The 18,595-nt window shown below is 49.2% G+C and overlaps 1 pseudogene across 1 annotated transcript in view; it reads right to left on the reverse strand.

Annotated features, from left to right (window-relative positions):
- LOC310823976 (MDS1 and EVI1 complex locus protein EVI1-A-like) overlaps nucleotides 1-16,278 on the reverse strand; it is a 69,131-nt pseudogene extending 52,853 nt beyond the window's left edge. Inside the window, exon 1 of the transcript in view lies at nucleotides 16,051-16,278. The product of the transcript in view is annotated as an MDS1 and EVI1 complex locus protein EVI1-A-like (transcript). The remainder of the gene's footprint in view (nucleotides 1-16,050) is intronic.
- Between the last annotated feature and the right edge of the window lie 2,317 nt (nucleotides 16,279-18,595).

Here is an 18,595-nt window from a genome sequence, read left to right on the forward strand (position 1 = left end):
GTCTTCAACAAGTTACTCAACAAGTTGAATTGAGTCCATCTGAGTGCAAGGATTATAGTTCATGTGATTTCGGAATGAATACCTTTTATTTTTATAGTCTCTGGTTTCAAGGAATCAATTACACACTGTGTAGATTAGGATGTCACTCAGCAAATTTCATAAATGTCTCTTGATCCTGAGAAACTCCCCAGTCCCTGCCAGTGACAAACATACCCATAACATGATGCAGCTACCACTATTCTTCACACGAGGGATGGTGCGGAAACTGCATTGCATGTACCCTATAAAAACTGGGAAATATTAATTCCAAAATCACATGAACTATTATCCTTGCATTAAGATGGACTCAATTCAACCTATTGAGTGATTTGTTGATGACAATTTTGCATGTGAGCTCATTTTAAGAGTGTCATAGCAAAGGAATACTTGAATACTTATGTACATGAGGTATTTCTGTATTTAAATGTTAATAAATCTACAGAAATTTCGCTTTGTCATTATGGAGTATTGTGTGTGGATTGATGGCAAAACATGAATTTAATCCATTTTAAATTGAGTCTATAACACAACAAAATGTGGAAAAAGTGAAGGGGTCTGAATACTTTCAGAAGGCACTGTATCTCCATGTGCTGCTCATATGTTGGGTGTTTGTTAATAGTCACCCACCAAGCCCTGTGGTCCCTCTCACCCCCAAACTAAACCTGGAGGTAGCTTTGTGCTGATCAGTAGAGCAGGGTTACAGAGATGTGAGCTGCATACATCTACTCTAATTAAGAAATTAATAGAGGGATGGATGGGTGGATAGAGAAATTAACTTATAAATGCATTCTGGCTGACACATTGACAAAGTGCCATATTAGTAAGCTTAGACTGATGCATTGATAAGCTGATACTGTATATTGATAAGACGTGATATTGATAAGCTTTTATCCATGTACTGCTAGACTTGCAGGTATTTATTGAGAAGCTCATAACTGATGTATAAGTGTGTTAAATAAAAAAGGTGTTGATAAGCTTTTTGTTCCTTATAGGACCCTTATTGTTCTCACTCTCCTCACACGGTTTCTCTTACCATTGCTATGCTGATGACACTCAACTTTGTATCTCTTTCATCCCCTCTGACATACAGGTGGCGACACGTGTCTCTACATGTCTCGCAGACATCTCTGCCTGGATGTCTGCTCACCACCTCAAGCTCTTGACAAGACGGAGCTCCTCTTCATTCCTGGGAAAGCCTGCCCTCTCCAAGACTTCTCCATCATGGTGGAGAACTCCACTGTGTTCCCCTCCCAGATAGCAAAGAATCTTGGGGTGATCCTGGACCAACTGTCCTGTGTGGCTAACATCGCAGCGATGGCCCACTCCTGTAGATTCTTCCTCTACAACATTCGAAGGATACGCCCATTCCTCCTCTACGAGAAGCAGCACAACTCCTGATCCAGGCGTCATCTCCCACCTAGACTACTGCAAATCACTTCTGGCCGGGCTCCCTGCATCCGCCATCAGACCTCTGCAGCTCATCCAGAACGCTGCAGCCTCTGGTGTTCAATCTCCCCAAGTTCTCCCATGTCACCCCCCTCCTCCGCACCCTTGACTGGCTCCCAGTAGCAGCTCGCATCAGATTCAAGACCTTGGTGCTCGCCTACAGAGCGGTAAAGGGAACAGCCCCTCTCTATCTGCAAACAATGGTCAGTCCCCAAACCGTGGCCCGATCACTCCACCTCTGCTGGCTGCTTGGCACCGCCATCTCTAGGACGTAGTGATCGCTATGCTAGGTCAAGGCTCTTCTCTGCCTTCCCACCATTGGCAGGACAGCAGAGTCACTAACTATGTTCCGCCGTAGATTAAAGACCCTTCTCGGAGGACACCTGGGTTCTTCCTCCTCCTCCACCCCTAACACCCTACATTACCAAGAAAATAAAATAAAAAAACTGGCACTTGTTCTTATCAAAGGTTTTACTTACAAAGATTGTTGTATAGTTGATTCAATTACTTAGACAAATGTTGTTATTGTAAGTTGCTTTGGATAAAAGCGTCTGCTAAATGACTTAAATGTAAATGTAAATTATAGTTGATACACTGATGTATTCATGTGTGTTGGTTATTTTTGTCCTTAGTTGCAGTTTGTCAGGCTCGAGGTCTGCCTGCTTCTCACATGGTCACCCCAGAGAGACACCATGCCAGCCAACAAAGCTTCATACCCAGCATGCCAGGTGTGTGTGTGTGTGTGTGTGTGTGTCTGTTGCATATATGTGATTGAAAGTAAGATAAGAGTGTCATTGTGTACACACGTCAGTGTGCTGTACACAGAGTTGCAATGTAGATCAACAGCATGAAGCAGAATCCCCTATTTATTGTAGATACAGCACACTGAGGTAACATTTATGATAAAAAGTAAAACAAAAAACATTAACATTCAAAACTCTGTTAAAAAAAATCATGCTTTATGAGTAAACTTGGTTGGAGAGGCCAGTTGGTAAAAGGGGGTGGAGCCAGTTTAGCAAATGGGCAGAGTTAGTCGTTGGTGTAGGAAGGGGCCGTGGCGTTGAGAGAGCGGATTGGTGGTTAGGCAGAGACCACCAATCCACTCTCAACCTCTCCCCCCCTCCATTGCTGTAATGAGAGTCAGGCACACATGTCTTTGCAGCCTGTCTGGCCAACACATCGTAATTTACGAGCACTCCCGAGATGTCACGTTGAGATCTCAATCAAGCTGGCTACATGGTCGCTTGGCAGAGCCTCTAGCCCAGGCACACAACACAGCGCTCCCAAGTCCAAGTGCATGTATTTATAACTGTGCTTTTGGCTTTTCACTGTTAGTAGTGGCAGATGTTACCATTCAAAACACTCAGAATTTCAGATTGACCAAGAAACAGGTAACTTACTGACACTAATGAGAAGGGTGACATTGAGATTTGGATTTCAGTAGACAGGCCAGGTCTGATTTGAGGGCAGTGGTTGAGATGTGTAAAATGGTGGAAGTCACTTAGTCTTGACCTCAAGCAGTTCATGACAGAGAACATCTGCTCACACAAATATGTGGAGCCGAATAAGCTCAGCATTTTCTTCGCAAATGTTCGCATTTCTGGAAACCTGCCTTTATCCAGCTGCTGTAAAAGTCAACAAGAGAAAGCTGCTGGTGTCTGCCGCGCCACTCGTTGTCACACTGCAGCTCAATGAGCTGCAGCTGTGGCAGAGCATCATCGGGGTACAGAAGGGAGAAGACAAAAGCATCGGTTGTCCCTTTTCAGCCAAAAATTTTCAAATTTCTTCTCTGAGAGAGAAAAATCGCTGCAGTGCGGACCCCCGACTGAGCCACCTCACATCGTTGTGATATACTACATCTCCGTATTCAGCCTGGAAGTCAAGCAGGAACTGCTTAAACTGGCGGTGGTATAGGGCTTTAGAGCGAATAGAATTGATTGCCTTTACCACGGGTTTCATAACATGATCAAATTTGAGATGTTTTGCGCAGAGAGCCTGCTGGTGAATTATACAGTGGAGTATAATAGCGTTACCTCCTTCTTCGCTGACTTTGTTGCAGATCAATGTGGACAATCCACTTCGTTCACCAACCATGGCAGGCGCACCATCGGTAATAATCCCACTAACTTTACTCCATGGTAGTTTCATATCGTCAACAGCTGTACAAACAGAAACAAATAAATCTGTTCCTCTTGTTTGGCCTTTAAGGCTTTGGAGGTCAAGCAGCTCCTCTGTTATGTTCATGTTCACGTCAACTCCTCTCAAAAAAATCAGTAGCTGCGCAGTGTCAGATGCATCTGTGCTTTCATCGCAGGCTAATGAAAAATAATCAAAAGTCACTCCCCTGTCCCCCAATTGTCTCTGAATATCTGATGATATGTCCTCTATTCTCCGTGCCACAGTGTTACGAGCCAGGCAAACATTAGCAAATTCTTGCTTCTTCTCGGGGCAAATGTTCTCCACCATTTTCATGACACAGTCTTTGATAAACGTACCCTCTGTGAAAGGTTTGCCATATTTGGCGATTAACATGGCCACTTCGTAGCTTGCTTTGGTGACGTTTTCATTTGACTCACAGGCCCGCGTGAAGAGTCGCTGTTGTGAGGCCAAAGCAGCTTGGAGTTGCTTCACTTTTTCAGTGCGCTCACTCCCTGTTAGCTTGTCGTATGCGTTAGCATGTTTTGTCTGGTAGTGTCTCTTTACATTGAATTCCTTAAACATGGTAACAGTCTCTTGACAAATTAGACAAACACAATTGCTCCGATTTTCAGTGAAAAAATATTGTAATTCCCATCTCTCCTGGAAGCGTCGGCCCTCACTGTCAACTTTCCTCTTTTTATTTACAGGCGCCATGGCAGAAACTAGCGAGAAGTGTTCACAGCAAGGTCACAGAGCCATATAGAGTTAGATGCGGTGAAAGGAGAAATTGCATTTTGAACCTTTTATGATTTATTTATTCTGTTTGACAGTCCTAGCGGGCCATAAAGAATACATTATAAAACCGAAGCTGCGGGCCATGTGAAATCTGACCGCAGGCCGTGATTGGCCCATGCCTGATCTAAGGGGACAGGGGTGGAATGTGTGTTTTCCTTGTACAAACTCAGAGTAGGGCGCAATCTCTCTCTCTCTCGCTCTCTCTCTGTCTCTCTTAAACTCACACACACACACGCACACACACACGGGAGAGCGGGATAGGTGGATAAAACAGTGAATATTATATTTGTGTTAGAGCTTGAGCACGCTGCAAAGACCCATGTCTTTCATAAGTGGCTGAACACAAGTGGCACATTAGGACACCCAGGCAGGCAGGGAACAGATCTCTTCTCATTTCAACTCTATTAGGACATCAGCTCACACTGATCATGCCCTACATCTTCATCCAAACAGGGCAGGGGGTAGAGGAGAGGAGAGGAGAGGAGCGGAGAATCTGTCATATTAGTATTGTAGAACACCTTTGTAACAATGTCCGTTCTTACACAGAGGCAGACGCAGTATATCGGTAAGGGATGGTTCCCGTTTATTCATACAGTTCAGGGTAATTGTTCGTTTGGCTTTCCAGCCTCCTCCCAATGTCACTCTCCACGCTCTCTCGTGTCGCCGTTCCCAGCTCACCTCTGCTCTCGCCGCCTGCTTCTCCAGCTTAGCTCCCTTACTGAAATGGCAGAAGCACACCCATCTTAAACATTCGCCGGCGAGACTTAATTCGCAGCAGGTGTGCAACAAAAGTCTCGCCGACACAACCCCGGCCACGGTCCTGTAGCTCCCTCTACAGGCCGAACGCTGCATGTCCCCCCACATACCCCCACCGCCCGACACAGGCCGGGGACCCGACGGCCGACGACCTACTCCCCCCCCCCTGCCCGGGAGAGGAAGTCTGCCACGACCATCTGCGCCCCCGGTCTGTGCACGACGGAAAAGTTGAAGGGCTGCAACGCGAGGTACCACCGGGTGATCCTCGCGTTTACATCCTTCATGCGGTGGAGCCACTGGAGGGGGGCATGGTCGGAGTAGAGGGTGAAGGCGCGACCCAGCAGGTAGTAGCGGAGGGTGCCGACCGCCCACTTGATGGCCAGGCACTCCTTCTCCACGGTGCTGTACCGGCCCTCCCTCTCCGACAGCTTACGGCTCAGGTACAGCACCGGCCGGTCGGCCCCCTCCACGCGCTGGGTCAGCACTGCTCCCAGCCCTCTATCCGACGCGTCCGTCTGTAGGGAGAAAGGGAGGTTAAAATCAGGCGCATACAGGACCGTTTCTCCACAAAGAGCCCCCTTAAGGGCCTCGAACGACCCCTGGCACTGGCCCGACCATTGGACCGGATCCGGGGCCCCCTTCCGGGTGAGGTCCGTCAAGGGACTGGCCAGCTCTGAAAACCCAGGCACGAACTGGCGGTAATATCCCGCCAGCCCCAGGAAGGCCCTCACCTCCTTCTTTGTCTTGGGCCGGGGAGAGGCGGCGATGGCCGCAGTCTTTTCAATCTGCGGTCGCACCTCCCCCCGTCCCAAGTGGTACCCCAGATACCGGATCTCCCTCCGCCCGATCACGCACTTTTTCGGGTTGGCCGTTAGCCCCGCCTGCCTCAGGGACCGCAGAACAGCAGCCACCCTCCGCACATGCTGCGGCCAGGTGTCACTGTGGATGACAATGTCGTCTAGGTAGGCCGCAGCATAGGCGGCGTGCGGCCGCAGAATACGGTCCATGAGGCGCTGAAAAGTGGCTGGGGCTCCGAACAACCCGAAAGGGAGCACGGTGAACTGGAATAACCCGAGCGGAGTGGAGAATGCCGTTTTCTCCCGGGACACCGGCGAGAGTGGAATCTGCCAGTATCCCTTCGTGCAATCCAATGTCGTGAAGTACCTGGCCGTACCAAGCCGGTCCAAGAGCTCGTCGACCCGGGGCATCGGATATGCATCGAACTTGGAGACCGCATTAACCCGTCTATAATCCACACAGAACCGTATAGTCCCATCTGGCTTGTTGACAAGCACGATGGGGCTACACCAATCACTGCGGGACTCCTCGACCACACCCAGCTCCAGCATGGCTTCCAACTCCCGGCACACAACGTCTCGTTTGTGCACCGGCAACCTATAGGGACGCGTGCGCACCGTTAAACCCGGCTGCGTTTCTATATGGTGGTCGATGAGCGTAGTCCGACCGGGCAGGGGAGAGAACACGTCGGCGAACTTAAGCTGCAAATCTGCAACGTCCGCGGCCTGGCTAGCAGAGAGATGGTTATCAATATCGACCGGAGTGCTACCTTTCGATTTTGGGACTTCCGGACCGAACTCCTCTCTCTCTGGAACTATCGTAGCCAGAGCAACAGTGACCACGTCATTCCATTTTTTTAGGAGATTGACGTGATACACCTGCAAGCTATCCCCCCGGTCCGAGCGTATAACCTCATAATCCACGTCCCCCATGCGACGTGTGACCACAAACGGCCCTTGCCACTTCGCGAGTAATTTCGTGCTGGAGGTGGGTAACAGTACGAGCACCTTGTCTCCCGGTGTAAACTCTCGTAGGGTAGACCCCCTGTCGTACAGGCGTTTCTGACGCTCCTGGGCTTGCAGCAAATGCTCACGTGAGATAGCCCCTAGGGCGTGGAGCTTTGTGCGCAAGTCGAGGACGTACTGGATCTCATTCTTACTGTCGCTAGACCCTTCCTCCCAATTTTCTTTAAACAGGTCTAGGACACCCCGGGGCTTACGCCCGTAGAGTAATTCAAACGGGGAAAACCCGGTGGAAGCTTGGGGAACTTCCCGCACCGCAAACAACAGGGGATCTAGCCATTTATGCCAATTCCGACTATCCTCGTGGACAAACTTCCGGATCATTGACTTCAAGGTCCGATTGAACCGCTCACAAAGGCCGTCCGTGGCCGGGTGGTAAACACTGGTTCGAATCGCCTTGATGTTCAGCAAGCCATACAGTTCCTTGAGGGTGCGTGACATAAAATTAGTGCCCTGATCGGTGAGAATCTCTTTCGGGATTCCCACGCGGGAGATGACTTGAAACAATGCTTGCGCTACACTCCTGGCAGAGATATTGCGCAGAGGTATTGCCTCGGGGTATCGGGTGGCGTAATCTATCAAGACCAACACAAATCGATAACCCTGTGTGCTCCGCTCAAATGGCCCGATAATATCCATCGCAATGCGGTCGAATGGGTTCTCGACCAATGGTAAGGGCCGCAAGGGGGCCCGTGGGATGGCCGGGGGATTTACTAACTGACATTCCCGACAGGACGCGCACCACCTACGCACCTCTGCCCGAATCCCCGGCCAATAAAATCGAGCCATTATACGGTGCAGTGTTTTGTCATACCCTAGATGGCCCGCCATGGGGTTGAAATGAGCCGCCTGGAAGACCATTTCGCGGCGGCTGCGGGGAACCAGCAACTGGGTTACTTCCTCCTGACTATGTGAGTCACGACTTACTCGATATAACCTGTCGCTGATAATCGCGAAATAGGGGTGGGCGCGCACTGTGTCTGGCCGTATCAAAGTACCATCAATTGCTATCACTTGGTCAAAGGCTGATCTGAGGGTCTCATCACGAGACTGCTCGAGGGGGAAGTCGCCTAGCAGCGGATAGTTCGGCGAGGAAGTCTCGGGGTGAGGCGCCCCCGCCGGCTCCGGCTCCCCGGCAGTGTCGCGAGGCGCCGCCTCGGCACAGAGCACATTACACGCCACACACCTCCCTAGCTGTCGTGCACGCATCCCGGTAGCCCTCTTTACCGCTTGAGGAAACCCCTCCCAATCCACACCTAGAATCAGGGGATGCGTGAGGCGTGGGCTAACCGCCGCCTGTACCCTATGGTTTTTCCCCTCAAAATGAATTTCGATAGCGACCAGCGGATATTCGTGAATGTCCCCATGCACACACCTCACCCGCACCCTCGATGCCTTCAACAGTGCCCCCGGCCGAACCAGGCGCTCCTGGATCATGGACTGCATACAGCCCGAATCCAAGAACGCCTGGTGCGTATCACGTTGTATCCTTACCGGAATACGATACGCCGCTCCTGGTCCGGGGGGAGGGCCCGGTATGTCGCCGATGCGGACGACCTGCCCCACGTCCATCGCCCGACACTCGGCCTGCACGTGGCCCGGCCGTCCGCACCGCCAACACACCCCCCCTGTCGCTCGAGGTTCTCTCTGCGTGGCCGGGGCTGGTTCTGGATCGGCGTGCTCCTGCCATCTCGTTCTCGGGGCGGGCGCCGGCCTCCCTCCTTCTGCTCCCCCGGCTCCTCCTGGGCGTTGCCCCCCCCCCCCTTGCCGCGGGGCCGGGGTTGGTCGTTGTGGCCCCCGCGGTGGGAGGGAGAGATGGTCCTCCGCCAGACCCACGGCGGTCTTTAGGTCCTGGGGGCGGTGGTACTGGACCCAGGCGGCGGTGCGGGCCGGGAGCCCCGCGAGGAACTGCTCCAATACCACCCGGTTCCCGACCTCCACCGCCGAGTTGTTCTCGGGGTCCAGCCACCGCCATGCGCTGTCCCCCAGCCGCTGGGCGAAGGCGAAGGGCCGGCACCCCTCCTCCATGGACATGGCCCGGAACCGGCGCCGGTGTTCCTCCGGTGTCAGGCCCAGGCGATCCCGAATCGCCCGGGCCAGGGACTGGTAATCCCGTTGGGCGGCCGCCGGCAAACTGTGGGCCGCGAGCTGCGCCTCCCCTGACAGGAGGGGCAGCAGATGGTAGGCCCACTCTCGGTCCGGCCACCCCGAGATCCTCGCCGTCCCCTCGAACACCGCGAGGAACGCCTCTGGGTCGCTCCGGTCCCCGGCGCCGGCCCGCCGGCCCTGTCCGCGAGCCTCGCCGCCGTCAGCTCCTCTAGTGTCGCCTGCTGGGTCTGCTGCAGGGCCGTCTGTTGCTCGAGAACGAGTGTTATCCTTGCTATCGCCGCTGTTAGCGCGTCCATCTTGCCTTTTTCCTGTGCCCCACGTTGGGCGCCAATGTAACAATGTCCGATGGTACACAGAGGCAGACGCAGCGTTTACGTTGAGGGAACAACTTTCCCGTTTATTCATACAAGGCGTTATAACTGTTCGTTGGGACTTTCCCGTCCCCGCTTTCCAGCCTTTCCACGCTCAGGCGACTTTCCAGTCGACGTTCGCTCTACTGTCAGCCTGTCTCGCCGTCTCCAGCTTAGCTCCCTACTGAAATGGCAGAAGCACACACACATCTTAAACATTCGCCGGCGAGACTTAATTCGCAGCAGGTGTGCAACAAAAGTCTCGCCGACACAACCCCGGCCACGGTCCTGTAGCTCCCTCTACAGGCCGAACGCTGCATGTCCCCCCACACTGACTGACTGTGTAACTTACTGACTGTTTGACTGACTGTGTGGCCTGACTGACTGACTTGTTGACTGACTGACTGACTGCCTGTGTGACTGACTGACTGTGTGACTGACTGACTGACTCGGTGACTGACTGACTGACAGGATGACTGACTTACAGGGTGACTGGGTGACTGTCTGGGTGACTGACTCACTGTCTGGGTGACTGACTGACTGACTGGGTGACTGACTCGGTGACTGGGTGACTGGGTGACTGACTAACTGACTGACTGTGTGACTGATTTACTGACTGATTGACTGTGTGATTGACTGAATGACTGTGTTGTTGACTCTGTGACTGGCTGTGTGGCCTGACTGACTGACTTTTTGACTGACTGACTGACTGACTGTGTAACTTACTGACTGTTTGACTGACTGTGTGGCCTGACTGACTGACTGACTGACTGACTGACTGCCTGTGTGACTGACTGACTGTGTGACTGATTAGGTGACTGACTGACCCACACTCAGTACTGGGTATAGATGGCGCCCCCCGTGGCAGACGTCTTTGTTTCGTCCTCCCGAAACCAACGTTGTTTATTTATTATATTCTTAGTTTGCACCCTAAATGCAAAGTTCTTGCACGCATTAGTGAGTTACAACAGAGTAGCACTTCTGGACATCGGCAAAGCTCAACATGAGCTCATTTATAACTTAAAGGATTTCGACTTCTTACTGCGTCGGGACCCCGCTAACTATAGACGGGAAGGCCCAACAGCACCGGACGTGGGTGAGCAGCGCAGCCGACGGAGAGAGCGGTCAAGGCGGATACGTGGCAAGAGAGGTGGGCTACATGCCAGGCTAAAGGCTAGGGCAACACGACCACCGCTACCTAGCTTGCTGCTAGCTAACGTCCGCTCTCTCGAAAACAAGATGGATGAGCTAAGAACAAGGATTACAACCCAACGTGAGATGAGAGAATGTTGTGCTCTTATTTTCACGGAAACCTGGCTCTCGGACATCATTCCAGACTCTACCATCCAGCTTGAAACACATTCTGTCTTCCGCGGGGACCGCACATTAGCCTCGGGGAAAACGAGAGGCGGTGGCGTCTGTGTCTATGTGAACAATAGATGGTGCTCGGATGTACAGGTTGTTGAAAGACACTGCTCGGCTAATATTGAACTTTTGATGGTGAAGTGCAGACCCTTTTATCTACCAAGGGAGTTCAGTGCAGTGTTTATTTTAGCTGTTTACATCCCGCCACAAGCGGACTCCACAACTGCACTGGGGCTGCTGCATGACATCATCAACAAGCACGAGACTGCACACCCAGACGCTGTGTTCACCGTAGTCGGAGATTTCAGCCACCGCAACCTTAAGAGTTGTCTCCCGGCAAAAGTCGAGTTTCAGTTTAAAAATATAAAATTCTCAAACAGAACTCAAAGCCCTATACAGGGCTCCGGTACCAACCCTCTAGTAACAGGTTTGGACCTCGGGGTCCGGTGTAGGTCGGTGGTGGTTAGATTCACTCCGCTGTTAACAGCCTAAAAATCCCATAGTTCCTCCATAAAAGCTTCCTTCACTCACTTCAAATGCACTGAAAAGTCACCCCTATAAAACCGTGCACAGAAGCAGGCGACCTCTATGGTTGACGGCTGCTCTAACCTTAATGAGTGCCAGTTGGTGTGGTTGCGGATAAAAGATTTATCGGTATGGACAATATACCCAATGGAGGTAAAAATAAGGGGCCAGATATAACCTTTAAGATCCTATGATATCACATGCACAGTAGCCTATAACTTTTTACATTACCAGGAAGAGTAATATGACTTATACTGAGTTCTACAATTTAGAGTAAAATGATAATACATCATTAAATTTCTTGAAACTGTTGCTTTAAATGCAGGTTATGATGTTTAATTAATAATTCAAAGCATTACAGCATAGCTAAAATATCAATAAATGGGGTTACAGACAGCTTGATTAATTGTTAACATGATAATACTAAAATGATATAACTTGAAAATAATAAAAACCTATTAGCATGTCTTACTACTGATCAGTGAAGATTTAGAGAGGCTCCGATTCCAAACCCCGTCGAGTTAGACCCGCTTCCTCTATCCGCCGTGTTTGTGGTCAGCTCGAGCTTCCTCTACCCAGCCAAGAGGCTCTGATTCCCCGCAGGGCTTCAGCCTTGCCCCTGACAGGCAGGATCCAGAAAAACTACTAAAATTATTTTCTTTTGGTATTGATTGAAGAATCCTGAATTCCAGACGATCCTGAACTCCCAATGTTCCGGAACTCCAATTGATCCTGAAATCCTATGTCCAATATTATCTGTGAAACTGATGAGAACTCCTGTAACAATACTGTATCCAAGGGGGTTCCTCTTAAAACAATAATACTTAGAAAACAACAAAACCTATAATAATTGCTCCTCCGTGTGAAAACCTATAATAAATGCTCCTCAGTGTGAAAACCTATAATAAGTGCTCCTCAGTGTGAAATCCTATGATAAATGCTCCTCAGGGTGAAATCCTATAATAAATGCTCCTCAGGGTGAAATCCTATAATAAATGCTCCTCCGGGTGAAAACCTATGATAAATGCTCCTCAGAGTGAAATCCTAAAGCCACAGCCCCAACAGCTAAGGGTTAAGCCCCCGTGCTGAAAGAGAAGCTGTGGAGTTCTCAAATTTTGGTCTATTCCCTAAACTGAGTTCCAAATACTTATCAAGAAGACTCGTCTCCAAAAGTTGTTCGGCGGTGGCAATCCGTAAGTCAGAATATAATCAGAGTATGAGCTCCGGGCTTGGTCTCCAACACACTCAATCCTGCTCCAATGCCTCCAGTATTACGCTCTGCAGCGGGGGTGCGCGCCCAGCGAAATGCCCCAAAATGTAGGTTTTATACCTTGGATAAGGTACCTCCCTGTCTGGGACACTACGTCAATGCCTGAATCACTGTGTCCAAGCCTGAATCATTGGGTCTATGTCTGGACATTGTCTATATCTGAATATTGTGGGTCTAGGTCTGCTTGCACAGTACATATCTATGTTTTGCATGCAGAACTTCTCTATCTGTTGTACATCTATGCCTTGGTTACAGTGCATCTATTACACTATTACACATCTTATTACACACTTCACATTCTGGTGATTCTCTGGTTGGTACATAGCAGGCCTGCCATGCTTCCTTTCCAGAAGTCAAAAGATTAGAAGGTGGGGGCTGCTGTTGCTCCGAATGTAGCAACCCTGTGGTGAGGCCGTTATCCCTTCCCCCAACCAGTATGGCTTCCAGGCTCCATTATCTACGCACTTTCTTGATCGTATAACATATAATAATTAATCATGTTAAAAGCCTTAAAACCAGCAAATCGCTATATTCCTTATATTAATAATATTACACTTCACACAGTATATTTGTACTTGATTTCAAACGCCATGGCATTGTCCAGCTGGGGACTTTTCATCTCCTGACCTGACCTTTAGACGGGTCTCACTTCCCATTTTCTCTCCTACAGCCGTTGCCCTTTGTACACATGACGCCAACTTTCCAAAGATATATTGCCTTGTCTCAGCAATCAACTCTGAGCAAGAATACACAGTTAAATATGGTTAATTCTAGCACTTTCTTTGTTAGTGGGCCCACTTTATACACAAGGCCTAAGCAGCTATAGTGACTCTAGGTCACACTTGCATTCTAATTTCTCTTATTCAGTTATGCAATTACACATATTGGAAACTACTCATTATCTGCAGGTTAAGTACAGTCATGAGAAAAAGTTAGGACACCCCCCAAAATATTAAGTTATTCTCTTAAAAATATGGACATATCAATATGTTATCTTCTTTCTAACAATGTCTATAGATAAAGGGGATGTAATTGAACAAAAAACTATGAAAATGTAACTTTGTAATCATTTATTTAACGAAAAATTAACAATAATGCCAATTCCTACTGAGGAAAAAGTTAGGACACCCTATGCCCTAATAGCTAGTATTGCCCCCCTTGGCTGAAATAACCTCAATTAGACGTTTCTTATAACTGTCTACAGGTCTCTGACATCAATTGGGAGAAAGTTTTTCCCACTCCTCCTTGCAGAATTCTTTCAGCTGTGTGATGTTCGAGGGGTGTCTTGCATGCACAGCCAGTTTCAAATCAATCCACAGCATCTCAATAAGATTAAGATCCGGGCTTTGACTTGACCATTCCAGAACTCTCAATTTATTTTTCTTGAGCCATTCCTTGGTAGATTTACTGGAATGTTTTGGGTCATTGTCATGTTGCATGGTCCACATCTGCTTCAGCTTCAACTTTCGAACAGATGGTCTCACATTTTCCTCAAGCACCCTCTGATACAATACAAAATTCATAGTGGATTCTATGATGGTGAGCTGACCAGGCCCTGCTGCAGAAAAGCAGCCCCAAACCATGACATTTCCACCCCCATGCTTCACAGTTGGTATGAGGTTCTTGTTCTCAAATGCTGTCTTGGTTTTGTGCCAAACATGTCTACTCTTACTGTGCCCAAATAGTTCAACTTTGGATTCATCTGTCCAAAGCACATTGTTCCAGAAGTTCTGGTCTTTCTCTAGGTGTTCTCTGGCAAACTTTAGTCTTGCCCTGATGTTTTTTTTTGACAGCAGGGGTTTCCTCCTTGCACACCTCCCATGTAATGCAAACTTGTTCAGTCTCTTTCTTATGGTGGATGCATGTACTTTGACATCAATTGTGGCAAGAGATACCTGTAGGTCTCGTGATGACATTCTGGGATTGTTGGAGACTTCTTTAAGCATCTTTCGGTCAGCTCTTAGGCTGAACTTGCTTGGGCGGCCTGACCTGGCCATGTTGGTGGTGGTTTTAAATGTTCTCCACTTGTAAATTATTTTCCGGACAGTGGAATGGCCAATTTCGAATAGTTTGGAGATCTTTTTATATCCCTTCCCAGACTCATATGCATCTACAATTTTTCTTCTGAAGGCCTCAGAGAGCTCTTTTGATCTCGCCATGGTGATGCAACTCACTTCAACAATCAAGAGCAAACCAAACTAAATATCTGAGGCTTAAATAGGACAGGCTCCTCCAAAATCCTCTGTAACGATGTTCTAATCATTTGCACCTGATGTGGTGCTCTTTATTATAATTTTAGGCATTTTAAGTGGAACTAAATGTGGGGGTGTCCTAACTTTTTCCTCACAAGAAGATTGCATTTCTATTAATTACATTTTACCAATCATTTTTTAAATAATTTGTTTCAGTTGTATTTGTTTAGTTATATTACCTCAATTTTTCAATATTGTTCAAATGAATATCAAATGTCCATATGTTTGAATATGTTGAAGAAGACAAAGGTTTTCATAGGGTGTCCTAATTTTTTCTCATGACTGTATATGGTTATATAGTTGCTCTACTTCTAAATCATTATACTTTCTTTAAGCAATTCTTGGATATATATTTATTTTTGGCCAACTTATCATTCCACTCAGTCCAGGAAGATAGAGTCGAGGAAGGGATCCATTACTTCTTCCAGAGCTGGCATTTCATCAGATGGCAGGAGAAACTCATAGATGTCAGAGAGATCGATATCAAAAGTCACTGCTCCTTCACGAGGGGGGGTCTGCATCATATCCTCCTCTAAGGTACCAATAACAATAACCTCTCTCTCGGGAACGGGGGTCTGCAGGGCAGCTTGAACCTCAGCCACAAATGCCGCAACTGATTCCTCCATGACCGGTGTTGGTTTAGCCAATCCATTTCTGCGAGGGGGAGAGAGGTTAGGAGAGAGAGGATAGATGAGGGTGGCACGGAAGGGGGCACCAGGGGGTTCAGTTGCAGCCGGTGTATCCTCAGTCCAATCGTTCTGGACGGGTGTATCTTGATGGGAGGTCACTTCATCCACCACCACCCAGCCGGGTGGCAGTTCCACACTCTCCATTTCCCCCCCCACTGCGGGGTGGTAAACAAGATTTCTGATCAAATCCTCTGGTGTGCCCAAAGAGGCTGGTGAACCTGGTGTAGGTGATGGTGTATCCGCCTTCCTTTCCTGAGCCCTGTGGCTTTTATGTGGTCCTCCAATAGGTCTAAAACCCATACGTCTATCCATTCTACGCATTCTACTCATACGTTTCTCTAACCTTTGCCCACTAGGCCTAGTCCCAGGCCTATACTCAGAAACATCAGATTCAGAGTCTGTTGACTCGGTGTCAGTATCTGTGGTAGAGGTCCGTTCACTAGGCAGTCGTGACCTCCCAACTCTACGGGGTCTCAATTCTCGTCCAATGCTTACCGGCTTGGTCTCTATGGCCTTGCTTTCAGCTGTGTCTGGCTCCACCTCCTGGGTGTTTACGGGTAATTCCTCTCCCTCCGTGGATGCCTCCTGCTTACAAAGTTTCACTGGTGCTCCGGCTCCCATCTCAAATGGCTTTGGTGTAATACGGTAGGTGTTCTCGGCTCCCATCTCAAATGGCTTTGGTGTAATACGGTAGGTGTTCTCGGCTCCCCCATCCGTAGGCATTTCCTCCGGGATACATTCCCACAGCACATATTCTGATTTCTTACTACTGCTTTGGTAATTCTGAGTGTGGTGCTGAGGCCGGGTAAAGGCCATACTAGACTCGCCCTCGGCGACAGAGTGTACTCCCGAAATACCATCAATACGTGAACTTTCCGACGAGGGAGAAAAATACTCTTGACCACGTCTACAGCAACGTGAGAGGAGCCTACAAAGCTGTGCCCCGGCCACACTTCGGACAGTCCGACCACATCTCAACGTTCCTCTATCCAGCGTACAGACAACTCCTCAAGCAAGCCCCCCCAGTGAGTAAAAATGTTAAAGTGTGGACTGAGGAAACTGAACTGGTGTTGCAGGACTGCTTTGACAGAACAAACTGGGATGTGTTTAAAACTGCTGCTCTGAGGGATGACTCTACTGTGGATTTAGAGGAATATGCTTCCAGTGTAACTGGTTACATCAGTACATGTGTTGAAAATATTGTGCCCACAAAACGCTGCAGGACATATCCCAACCAAAAGCCCTGGATTAACTGCGAAGTTCGGTCCATGCTATGCGCTCGCTCCACTGCATTTGCTTCAGGCAACGCTGAGGACTACAAGAAGGCCAGATATGACCTGCGTAGATCCATTAAAGAGGCCAAGAGGCAATACAGACTGAAGCTGGAGGGATTCTATTCCACCGCAGATTCCCGACGCATGTGGCAAGGCCTGCAACACATCACAGGCTACCGGCAGAGGAGCAGGGGGGCCACAACCAGCCAACTCACACTGCCAGATGAGCTGAACGAGTTCTATGCACGCTTCGATACCCTCAACACCAACCAACAGAGAGGGATTTCGACCACGGAGCACACACAGGACTCATCACTCACTGTGACATCAGCAGAGGTGTGTACGGCTCTGAGGAGAATAAACCCACGGAAGGCAGCTGGCCCAGACAACATCTCCGGGCGTGCCCTCAGGGTCTGCTCATCAGAGCTGGCTGAGGTGCTGGCTGATATTTATAACATGTCACTAGCACAAGCTTTGGTGCCCACCTGCTTCAAGACAACCACCATCGTGCCCCTACCAAAGAAAAACACCGTGACCTGCCTGAATGACTATCGACCCGTCGCACTCACCCCAATAGTGATGAAGTGCTTTGAGAGGATAGTCATGACGCACATCAAGAGGACCATCCCAAACACCTTAGACCCTCTACAGTTTGCGTACCGTCAGAACCGGTCCACCGACGATGCAGTCAACGCCGTCATCCACACCACCCTCACACACTTAGAGGGAAAGGACACATATGTAAGACTACTCTTTATTGACTACAGTTCAGCATTTAACACGGTTATCCCACACAAACTCTGTGCAAAACTCCTCACTCTTGGACTGACACCTGCTCTCTGTAACTGGGTGCTGGACTTCCTATCAGACAGACCCCAGTCAGTCAGAGTAGGCAACCGCACATCAGGCACAAGAACCACAAGCACAGGGACCCCCCAGGGCTGCGTGCTGAGCCCCCTGCTGTACACCCTCTTCACATATGACTGCGTGGCCTCCCAGGATAACACCAGCATCATCAAGTTTGCGGATGATACGACAGTCATTGGACTGATCACCGGGGGGGCTGAGGCGGCATACAGAAGAGAGGTGGCGGATCTGGTGGCCTGGTGTCAGGACAATAATCTCTCCCTGAACGCAGACAAGACCAAGGAGATGATTATTGATCCACGAAAGAAGAGTGTGCAGCACACACCACTGCATATAGATGAGACAGAGGTGGATAGGGTGAAAACCTTCAAATTCCTCGGAACCTACATCAGCGAGGATCTTACCTGGTCTCACAATGCACAACAGAACATTAAGAAATCCCAGCAGCGACTGTACTTCTTAAGAAGGCTGAAGAAATTTGGCATGCCATCCAAAGTTCTCAGCAACTTCTATAGATGTACAGTTGAGAGCACCCTTACCAGTTCCATCACAGTCTGGTATGGAAACTGTACAGCCCAGGACAGGAAGGCACTCCAGCGTGTGATAAAAACTGCACAGTATATCTCAGGAGCAGCCTTCCCCTCACTTCAGGACATTTACAACACCAGGGTCACCAGGAGAACACACAACATCATCAGGGACTGTACACACCCCCAGCACAGACTCTTCACTCTCCTACCATCAGGCAGGCGCTACAGGAGTCTGAAATCTAGGACCACCAGACTGACAAACAGTTTCTATCCACAGGCCATCAGGCTTGTGAACAAGCTACCTCACAAAGCCCTCCCCCTTCCACCCCCCCACATCACTTGCATTACTTGACTTGACTGATCAACTGT

Source organism: Argentina silus, assembly GCF_951799395.1.
Source record: "Argentina silus genome assembly, chromosome: Y".
NCBI lineage: Eukaryota > Metazoa > Chordata > Actinopteri > Argentiniformes > Argentinidae > Argentina > Argentina silus.